The sequence below is a fragment of the Pristiophorus japonicus genome, chromosome 6 (genome assembly GCF_044704955.1).
Source record: "Pristiophorus japonicus isolate sPriJap1 chromosome 6, sPriJap1.hap1, whole genome shotgun sequence".
Taxonomy (NCBI): domain Eukaryota; kingdom Metazoa; phylum Chordata; class Chondrichthyes; family Pristiophoridae; genus Pristiophorus; species Pristiophorus japonicus.
The window spans coordinates 71,813,695-71,824,561 of record NC_091982.1 but is presented as its reverse complement, the minus strand read 5'-3'; positions in this window follow the sequence as shown (position 1 = coordinate 71,824,561).

The window sequence follows — 10,867 nt, the reverse complement described above, 5'->3', positions numbered from 1 at the left end:
GTCCCAGTCTCTCAGTGTACCAGTGCCTCAGTTCCCCAGTGTCTCAGTGTCCCAGTGTCTCAGTGTCCCAGTGCCTCAGTGTCCTAGTGTCTCAGTGTCCCAGTGTCCCAGTGTCCCAGTTTCCCAGTGTACCAGTGTCTCAGTTTCCCAGTGGCTCAGTGCCTCAGTGTCCCAGTGTCTCATTGTGCCAATGTCCCAGTGTCTCAGCGGCCCAGTGTCTCAGTGTCCCAGTGTCTCAGTTTCCCAGTGTCTCAGTGTCCCAGTGTCTCACTGTCCCAGTGTCCCAGTATATTTGTGTCTCAGTGCCCTAGTGCCTCAGTGTCCCAGTGTCTCAGTGTCCCAGTGTCCCAGTTTCCCAGCGTCCCAGTGTCTCAGTTTCCCAGTGTCTCAGTGCCTCAGTGTCCCAGTGTCACAGTGTCTCAGTGGCTCAGTGTCCCAGTGTCTCAGTGACCCAGTGCCCTAGTGTCTCAGTGCCTCAGTGTCCCAGTGTCATATTGCCTCAGTGTCCCAGTGTCTCAGTGTCTCATTGTCCCAGTGTCCCAGTGTCTCAGTTTCTCAGTGTTGCTGTGTCCCAGTGTCCCAGTGCCTCAGTGACCCAGTGTCTTGGTGTCTCAGTGTCCCAGTTTCCCAGAGTCTCATTGTCCCAGTGTCTCAGTGTCGTAGTGTCTCAATGACCCAGTGTCTCAGTGTCTCAGTTTCTCAGTGTCCCTGTGTTCCAGTGTCTCAGTGTCTCAGTGTCTCAATATCCCAATGTCTCATTGACCACGTGTCTCATTATCCCAGTCTCTCAGTGTCGCTTTGTCTCAGTCTCGCAGTGCCCCTGTGTCTCAGTGTCCCAGTGTCCCAGTGTCTAAGTGTCCCAGTTTCCCAGTGTACCAGTGTCTCAGTTTCCCAGTGTCTCAGTGCCTCAGTGTCCCAGTGTCTCATTGTGCCAATGTCCCAGTGTCTCAGCGGCCCAGTGTCTCAGTGTCCCAGTGTCTCAGTTTCCCAGTGTCTCAGTGCCTCAGTGTCCCAGTGTCTCATTGTGCCAATGTCCCAGTGTCTCAGCGGCCCAGTGTCTCAGTGTCCCAGTGTCTCAGTTTCCCAGTGTCTCAGTGTCCCAGTGTCTCACTGTCCCAGTGTCCCAGTGCCCCAGTATCTCTGTGTCTCAGTGCCCTAGTGTCTCAGTGTCCCAGTGTCTCAGTGTCCCAGTTTCCCAGTGTACCAGTGTCTCAGTTTCCCAGTGTCTCAGTGCCTCAGTGTCCCAGTGTCTCAGTGTCTCAGTGTCCCAGTGCCTCAGTGTCTGAGTGGCTCATTGTCCCAGTGTCTCAGTGACCCAGTGCCCTAGTGTCTCAGTGCCTCAGTGTCCCAGTGTCATATTGCCTCAGTGTCCCAGTGTCTCAGTGTCTCATTGTCCCAGTGTCCCAGTGTCTCAGTGTCTCAGTTTCTCAGTGTTGCTGTGTCCCAGTGTCCCAGTGCCTCAGTGACCCAGTGTCTTGGTGTCTCAGTGTCCCAGTTTCCCAGAGTCTCATTGTCCCAGTGTCTCAGTGTCGTAGTGTCTCAATGACCCAGTGTCTCAGTATCTCAGTTTCTCAGTGTCCCTGTGTTCCAGTGTCTCAGTGTCTCAGTGTCTCAGTGTCTCAATATCCCAATGTCTCAGTGACCACGTGTCTCATTATCCCAGTCTCTCAGTGTCCCTTTGTCTCAGTCTCGCAGTGTCCCTGTGTCTCAGTGTCTCAGTGCACCAGTGTCCCAGTGTCTCAGTGTCCCAGTGTCTCAGTGTCCCAGCGTCTCAGTGTCCCAGCTTCCCAGTGTCCCAGTGCCAGAGTGTCCCAGCTGGTCAGTGTCTCAGTGTCCCAGCGTCTCAGTGTCCCAGCATCCCAGTGTCCCAGTGCCAGAGTGCCCCAGCCGGTCAGTGTCTCGGTGTCCCAGTTGTCCAGTGCCCAGTGTCACAGTGTCACAGTGTCACAGTGACCCAGTGTCCCAGTGTCAAAGTGCGCCCCTGTTACAGTGTCACAGTGACCCAGTGCCCCTGTGTCTCAGTGTCCCAGTGTCCCAGTGTTACAGTGTCACAATGACCCAGTGCCCCTGTGTCTCAGTGTCCCCATGGCCTAGTGTCCCAGTGTTTCAGTGCCCCTGTGGGTCAGTGTCCCAGTGTCAGTCTCCCAGTGTCTCTGTGTCTTGTTGTCTCAGTGTCTCAGTGTTGAAGTGTCCCATTGTCGCAGTACCCCTATGTCCCAGTGTCCCAGTGTCTCTGTGTCTCAGTGTCCAGGGATCCCAGTGTCTCTGTGTCCCAGTGTCCCAGTGTCGCAGTGTCTCAGTGTCCCAGTGGCTCAGTGTCCCAGTGTCTCTCTGTCTCCGTGTCTCAGTCTCGCAGTGGCTTAGTGTCCTAGTGTCCCAGTGTCCCAGTGCCTCAGTGTCCAAGTGCCTCAGTGTCTCAGTGTCCCAGTGTCCCAGTGTCTCAGTTTCTCAGTGTTGCTGTGTCCCAGTGTATCAGTGTCCGAGTGCCTCAGTGTCCCAGTGTCTCAGTGACCCAGTGTCTTGGTTTCTCAGTGTCCCAGTTTCCCAGAGTCTCATTGTCCCAGTGTCTCAATGACGCAGTGTCTCAGTGACCCAGTGCCCTAGTGTCTCAGTGCCTCAGTGTCCCAGTGTCATATTGCCTCAGTGTCCCAGTGTCCCAGTGCCTCAGTGACCCAGTGTCTTGGTGTCTCAGTGTCCCAGTTTCCCAGAGTCTCATTGTCCCAGTGTCTCAGTGTCGTAGTGTCTCAATGACCCAGTGTCTCAGTGTCTCAGTTACTCGGTGTCCCTGTGTTCCAGTGTCTCAGTGTCTCAGTGTCTCAATATCCCAATGTCTCATTGACCACGTGTCTCATTATCCCAGTCTCTCAGTGTCCCTTTGTCTCAGTCTCGCAGTGTCCCTGTGGCTCAGTGTCTCAGTGCACCAGTGTCCCAGTGTCTCAGTGTCCCAGTGTCTCAGTGTCCCAGCGTCTCAGTGTCCCAGCTTCCCAGTGTCCCAGTGCCAGAGTGTCCCAGCTGGTCAGTGTCTCAGTGTCCCAGCGTCTCAGTGTCCCAGCGTCCCAGTGTCCCAGTGCCAGAGTGTCCCAGCCGGTCAGTGTCTCGGTGTCCCAGTTGTCCAGTGCCCAGTGTCACAGTGTCACAGTGACCCAGTGTCCCAGTGCACCCGTGTTACAGTGTCACAGTGACACAGTGCCCATGTGTCTCAGTGTCCCAGTGTCCCAGTGTTACAGTGTCACAATGACCCAGTGCCCCTGTGTCTCAGTGTCCCCATGGCCTAGTGTCCCAGTGTTTCAGTGCCCCTGTGGGTCAGTGTCCCAGTGTCAGTCTCCCAGTGTCTCTGTGTCTTGGTGTCTCAGTGTCTCAGTGTTGAAGTGTCCCATTGTCGCAGTACCCCTATGTCCCAGTGTCCCAGTGTCTCTGTGTCTCAGTGTCCAGGGATCCCAGTCTCTCTGTGTATCAGTGTCCCAGTGTCTCTGTGTCCCAGTGTCCCAGTGTCACAGTGTCTCAGTGTCCCAGTGGCTCAGTGTCCCAGTGTCTCTCTGTCTCCATGTCTCAGTCTCGCAGTGGCTTAGTGTCCTAGTGTCCCAGTGTCCCAGTGCCTCAGTGTCCAAGTGCCTCAGTGTCTCAGTGTCCCAGTGTCCCAGTGTCCCAGTGTCTCAGTTTCTCAGTGTTGCTGTGTCCCAGTGTATCAGTGTCCGAGTGCCTCAGTGTCCCAGTGTCTCAGTGACCCAGTGTCTTGGTGTCTCAGTGTCCCAGTTTCCCAGAGTCTCATTGTCCCAGTGTCTCAGTGTCGTAGTGTCTCAATGACGCAGTGTCTCAGTGACCCAGTGTCTCAGTGTCTCAGTGTCCCTGTGTTCCAGTGTCTCAGTGTCCCAGTGTTTCAGTGTCCCAGCGTCTCAGTGTCCCAGCTTCCCAGTGTCCCAGTGCCAGAGTGTCCCAGCTGGTCAGTGTCTCAGTGTCCCAGCGTCTCAGTGTCCCAGCGTCCCAGTGTCCCAGTGCCAGAGTGTCCCAGCCGGTCAGTGTCTCGGTGTCCCAGGTGTCCAGTGCCCAGTGTCACAGTGTCACAGTGACCCAGTGTCCCAGTGCGCCCGTGTTACAGTGTCACAGTGACCCAATGCCCATGTGTCTCAGTGTCCCAGTGTCCCAGTGTTACAGTGTCACAATGACCCAGTGCCCCTGTGTCTCAGTGTCCCCATGGCCTAGTGCCCCAGTGTTTCAGTGCCCCTGTGGGTCAGTGTCCCAGTGTCAGTCTCCCAGTGTCTCTGTGTCTTGGTGTCTCAGTGTCTCAGTGTTGAAGTGTCCCATTGTCGCAGTACCCCTATGTCCCAGTGTCCCAGTGTCTCTGTGTCTCAGTGTCCAGGGATCCCAGTGTCTCTGTGTATCAGTGTCCCAGTGTCTCTGTGTCCCAGTGTCACAGTGTCTCAGTGTCCCAGTGGCTCAGTGTCCCAGTGTCTCTCTGTCTCCATGTCTCAGTCTCGCAGTGGCTTAGTGTCCTAGTGTCCCAGTGTCCCAGTGCCTCAGTGTCCAAGTGCCTCAGTGTCTCAGTGTCCCAGTGTCCCAGTGTCCCAGTGTCTCAGTTTCTCAGTGTTGCTGTGTCCCAGTGTATCAGTGTCCGAGAGCCTCAGTGACCCAGTGTCTCAGTGACCCAGTGTCTTGGTGTCTCAGTGTCCCAGTTTCCCAGAGTCTCATTGTCACAGTGTCTCAGTGTCGTAGTGTCTCAATGACCCAGTGTCTCAGTGACCCAGTGTCTCAGTGTCTCAGTGTCCCTGTGTTCCAGTGTCTCAGTGTCCCAGTGTCTCAGTGTCTCAATATCCCAATGTCTCATTGACCACGTGTCTCATTATCCCAGTCTCTCAGTGTCCCTTTGTCACAGTGTCTCAGTGTTCCTGTGTCTCAGTGTCTCAGTGCCCCAGTGTCTTAGTGTCCCAGTGTCTCAGTGTCCCAGCGTCTCAGTGTCCCAGCGTCCCAGTGTCCCAGTGCCAGAGTGTCCCAGCCGGTCAGTGTCTCAGTGTGCCAGTTTCCCAGTGCCCAGTGTCACAGTATCACAGTGACCCAGTGTCCCAGTGCACCCGTGTTCCAGTGTCACAGTGCCCCTGTGTCCCAGTGTTACAGTGTCACAGTGACCCAGTGCCCCTGTGTCTCAGTGTCCCCATGGCCTAGTGTCCCAGTGTTTCAGTGCCCCTGTGGGTCAGTGTCCCAGTGTCAGTCTCCCAGTGTATCTGTGTCTTGGTGTCTCAGTGTCTCAGTGTTGAAGTGTCCCATTGTTGCAGTACCCCTATGTCCCAGTGTCCCAGTGTCTCTGTGTCTCAGTGTCCAGGGATCCCAGTGTCTCTGTGTTGCAGTGTCTCAGTGTCCCAGTGTCTCTGTGTCCCAGTGTCACAGTGTCTCAGTGTCCCAGTGTTCCAGTGGCTCAGTGTCCCAGTGTCTCTCTGTCTCCGTGTCTCAGTCTCGCAGTGGCTTAGCGTCCTAGTGTCCCAGCGTCTCAGTGGCCGAGTATCTCAGTGTCCCTGTGTCTCAGTGTCCCAGTGTCACAGTGTCCCAGTGTCCCAGTGTCTCAGTGGCCGAGTATCTCAGTGTCCCTGTGTCTCAGTGTCGCAGTGTCACAGTGTTCTAGTGTCCCAGTGCCCCGGTGTCCCAGTTTTTCCATGTCTCAGAGTCCCAGTGTCCCAGTGTCCGAAACTGTCATTGTGCCAGTGTCTCAGTGTCCCAGTTTCTCAATGTCCCAGTGTCATAGTGTCTCAATGTCTCAGTGTCCCAGTGTCCCCTTGCCTCAGTGTCCCAGTGTCCCAGTGTCTCCGTGTCCCAGTGTCTCAGTGTCCCTGTCTCTCAGTGTCTCAGTGTCCCAGTGCCCCAGTGACCCAGTCTCTCAGTGTCTCAGTGTCCCAGTGCCCCAGTGTCTCAGTGTGTCAGAGTCCTCATGTCCCAGTGTCTTAATGTCCCAGTGCCTCAGTGTACAAGTGTCCCAGTGTCCCAGTGTCTCATTGTGCCAATGTCCCAGTGTCTCAGTGGCCCAGTGTCTCAGTGCCTCATTGTGCCAATGTCCCCATGTCCCAGTGTCTCAGTGTCTCAGTGTCCCAGTGTCTCAGTGACCCAGTTTCCCAGTGTACCAGTGTCCCAGTGCCCTTGTGTCCCAGTGTCCCAGTGTCTCAGTGTCCCAGTGTCAGTGTCCGTGGGTCCCAGTGTCCCAATGTTTCAGTGTCCAATGTCCCAGTGTCCCAGTGTCCCGGCGTCTCGGTGTCCCGGAGTCTCGGTGTCCCGGAGTCTCGGTGTCCCGGTGTCTCGGTGTCCCGGTGTCTCGGTGTCCTAGTGTCCCAGTGACATTAAGCTGGGTGCCCAACACGGAGTTTGAGGCATGACACGGCAGCAGGGGTCAAACACGAAATTGGGCGTCGGACACGTAGCTCGGGCCCAACAAGGAGCCGGGTGCCAGACAAGGAGTCAGTTGCCCAGCACAAAACTGGGGCCAAACACGGAGCTGCAGGCCGGACAGGGAGCCAGCGACCAGACAAGGAGCCGGGTCACGACATGGAGCCTGGGGTCAGCCACGGAGCCGGTGGCCTGAGACAGAGCCGGCGGCTAGAAAAAGAGCTGGGGGGCAGACACAGAGCCGGGGGCCAAACACGGAGTCTAGGGCTGGACAAGGAGTCGTGGGCCCGATACTGAGCTCAGAGCCGTACACACAGCAGGGTGCCCAACACGGAGCCGGGCGCCTGACATGGAGCCAGGGGTTGGCACGAGGCTGGGGCCCAACATGGAGCCGGGGGTTCGACACGGAGCCAGTGGCCGGACACAGAGCCGGGGGCCCAACATAGAGCCAGGGCCAGCCATGGAGCCGGGGACCCGACACAAAGCTGGGGACCCGGCACAAAGCCGGGGCCTGACACAGAGCCAGGGTCGGACACCGAGCCGGGGGCCCAACAAGAATCCAGGGGCCCGACACGGAGCTGGGAGCCCGATATAGAGCCAGGTGCCCGACAAGAAGCTGGTGACCCGACACGGAGTTGGGGGCCAAACAGGAAGCCGGGGACCTGACACTGAGCTGGGGGCCCGACACAGAGCCAGGGGCCCAACACGGAGCCGGGGACCTGACATGGAGCCAGGGCCGGACACCGAGCCGGGGGCCCAATAAGGATCCAGGGGCCCAACAGGGAGCCGGGGACCTGACACGGAGCCGGGGACCGGACAGGGAGCCGGGGCCTGACACAGAGCCGGGGGCCAGACACGGAGCCGGGGGCTCGACACGGAGCTGGGGGCCGGACACGGAGCCGGGGGATGGACATGGAGCCGGGGGCCGGATACGGAGCCGGGAGCCAGACACGGAGCCGGGGGCTCTACACGGATCGGGTGCCCGACATAGAGCCAGGGCCAGCCATGGAGCCGGGGGCCGGGCACGGAGCCGGAGGCCCAACGAGGATCCAGTGGCTCGACACGGAGCTGGGGGCCCGATATAGAGCCAGGTGCCCAACAAGAAGCCAGTGACCCGACACGGAGCTGGGGGCCCAACACGGAGCTGGGGGCCCGACACGGAGCCAGGGGCCTGACACAGAGCTGGGGGCCCAACCCGGAGCCAGGGGCCTGACACAGAGCCAGGGGCCCAACACGGAGTTGGGTGCCCGACACAGAGCCGGGGGCCCGACACGGAGCCGGGGGCCCAACACGGAGCCGGGGGCCGGACGAGGAGCCGGGGGCCTGACACGGAGCCGGGGGCCCGACACGGAGCCGGGGGCCAGACACGCAGACGGGGGCCTGACACGGAACCGGGAGCTGGATACTGAGCCGGGGGCCAGACACGGAGCCGGGAACCGGATACTGAGCCAGGAGCCAGACACGGAGCCAGGGACTCTACACAGATCGGGGGCCCAACATAGTGCCAGGCCAGCCACGGAGCCAGGGGCTGGACATGGAGCCGGGGGCCCAACACGGAGCTGGGGGCCTGACACAGAGCAAGAGGCCTGACACGGAGCCAGGGGCCGAACACTGAGCCGGGGGCCCAACACGCAGCCAGGTGCCCAACACGGAGCCAAGTGCATGACACGGAATCGAAGTCCAGAGACAGAGCCGGGGTCCCGACAGGAGCCATGAGCCTGACACACTGCGGGGGCCGGACACCGAGCCGGGGGCCGGACGAGGAGCCAGGGGCCTGACAAGGAGCCAGGCGCCCGACACAGAGGCTGGACCAGACACTGAGCTGAGGGCTGGACATGGAGCTGGGGGCCGGACACGGAGCTGGGGGCCCGACACAGAACTGGGGCCCAACATGGAGCCAGGGGCCCAACACGGAGCCGTGGGCCTGACACAGAGTCGGGGGCCTGACACGGGGTCAGGAGCTGGCGGCTGGACACAGAGCCGGGGGCCGGACTGAGAGCCGGGGGCCAGATACGGAGCCGGGCCCGACAGGGAGCCAGGGGCACGATACAGAGCTGAGGGTCAGACACGGAGCCGGGGGCCAGACACGGAGCCAGGGACCCAACATGGAGCCGGGGGCCGGTCATGGAGCCGGGGATATGACACAGAGCTGGGGACCCGACACAGAGCAGGGGGTCTGACACAGAGCAGGAGGCCGGACATGGAGCTGGGTCCCTGACACAGAACCAGGGACCCGATTTGGAGCAGAAGTCCGGAGACAGAGACAAGGGGCCTAACACGGAGCCTGGGGTCGGACACATAGCCGGGGGCCAGACACGGAGCCGGTGTCCCGACAGGAGCCAGGGGCCTGACACACAGCTGGGGCCAGACATGGAGCTGGGGGCCGGACACCGAGCCGGGGGCCGGACAGGGAGCTGGGAGTCAGACATGAAGCTGTGGTTTGGACACGTAGCTGGGGCCCAACATGGAGCCAGGGGCCCAACACAGAGCCGGGAACTGGACACGGAGCCGGGGGCTAGACACGGGGCCATGTGTCCCTACACGGAGCCGGGGGCCCAACTCGGAGCCTAGGGCTTGACACGGAGCCGGGGGCAGGACACGGAGCTGGGGGCCGGACACGGAGCCGGGGGCCAGACACGGGGCCGGGGGCCAGACACGGAGCCGGGGGCTTGACACAGAGCCAGGGGCCCAATAAGGAGCCAGGGTTCTGACACGGAGCTGGGGTCCAGACAAGGAGCCGGGGGCAGGACACGGGGCCGAGGGCCCCACACGGAGCCGGGGTCCAGACAGGGAGCCGGGGGCAGGATATGGGGCTGGGGGCCCGACATGGAGCTGGGGGCCCAACACGGGAACCCGACATGGATCTGAGGGCCCAACAGGGAGTTAAGGGCCAGACATGGAGCCGGAAAAATTTTTGGAAAAGAATATGGGAGGAAAAAACAGGGAATAACAGTTAGAGAAAAAAAGTCGTGAAAATATACATGCGGTGAAAAAAAATGGGGAAAAATTGTGGGAAAACAAACGCGAGAAAAAAGGCGGGGGAAAAAACGGAAAATATATTGAAAAAAAACTATGGGGAAAACAATCAGAAAAAAAACGTGGGAAGAAAAATTCAGGATAAAAATTATCAAAAAATGATATGTGGGAAAAAAAATTGGGAACAAATATTTGGGAAAACAAACTTGGAAGAAAATGATGGGAACAAAACACAGAAAAATCATGGGACAAAAAAACGTGAAAATAAAAATGCGGGAATAAAACACGGGAAAAAATGCATTATAGAAACGTGGGAAACAAATTTTGGAAAAGAAACAGGGAAACAAAAACAGGAAATAAAAAGGCAGGGAAAAAACACGGGAAAAAATATTGGAAAAATACTACGGGAAAAAAATCATAGAAATAAAACGTGAAAATAAAAATGTGTGAAAAAAACACGACAAAAAATGTGTTAAAAAAACGCGGAAAAAAAAGTTTGGAAAAAAATACAAGAAATAAACACGAGAAGTAAAAAGGCAGGTAAACAAAACAAGGGAAAAAATATTGGAAAAATACTATGGTGAAAAAGATCACGGAAAATAAACGTGAAAATACAAATGAGAGGAAAAAACACGAGAAAAAAATATGCGAAAAAAAAGGCGAAAAAACAAAAAAAGTCAGGGGAAAAATTTGTGAGAGAATGAGAGGTGGGAGGAGGGGAGAGAGATAGGGAGCGAGAGAAAGAGGGGTGAGGGGGTGAGAGAGAGAGAGGGTATGAAGGAATGGCAGGGAGATGGAGGGAGAGGGAGGAAAGGGAGGGAGGAGAGAGAAATGAGAGAGAGAGAGAGGGGTGAGGAGGTGGAAGTGGGAGAGAGAGAGAGAGAGCAGGGGGGAGGGGGGAGAGAGAGAGGGGGAACGGGAGAGAGAGCGAGGGAGACAGAGATAGATAGAGGGGGTGAAGAGGGAAAGGGAGGGGGATGGAAGAAGAGGGAGGAGAGGGGGGTGAGGGGAGGGAGAGAGAAGAGAGACACAGAGAGGGGGAGGGGGAAGAGAGAGAGAGCGTGGGGGAGAGGGGGGTGAGGGGGAGAGAGAGGGGCGAGGAAGGAGAGGGGCGAGAGAGAGAGAGAGAGGGATGGGGAGAGAGAGAGATAGGGAGAAAGAGAGAGAGAGCGAGAGAGAGAGTGAGAGAGAGGTGGAAAAGAGAGTGATAGAGAGGGGGAGAGGGAGAGAGAGAGAGAGAGAGAGAGAGAGAGGGGCGAGGGGGAAAGAGAGAGAAAGCATGGGGGGAGGGGAGAGAGATAGAGAACGAGGGAGGGAAGGAGAGAGACAGAGAGAGTGGGAGGGACGGGGTGGAGAGAGAGGGGGAGGGAGAAAAGAGAGAGAGAGAGGGGGGAGAGGGGGAGAGAGAGAGCGAGAGAGGGAGAACCTGGGGGAGAGAGAGCGGGGGAGGAGGGGGAAGGAGAGAGAGAGAGGGAGTAAGGAGGGTGAGGGAGAGGATGGAGGGAGAGGGAGGAGAGAGAGGGGAGAG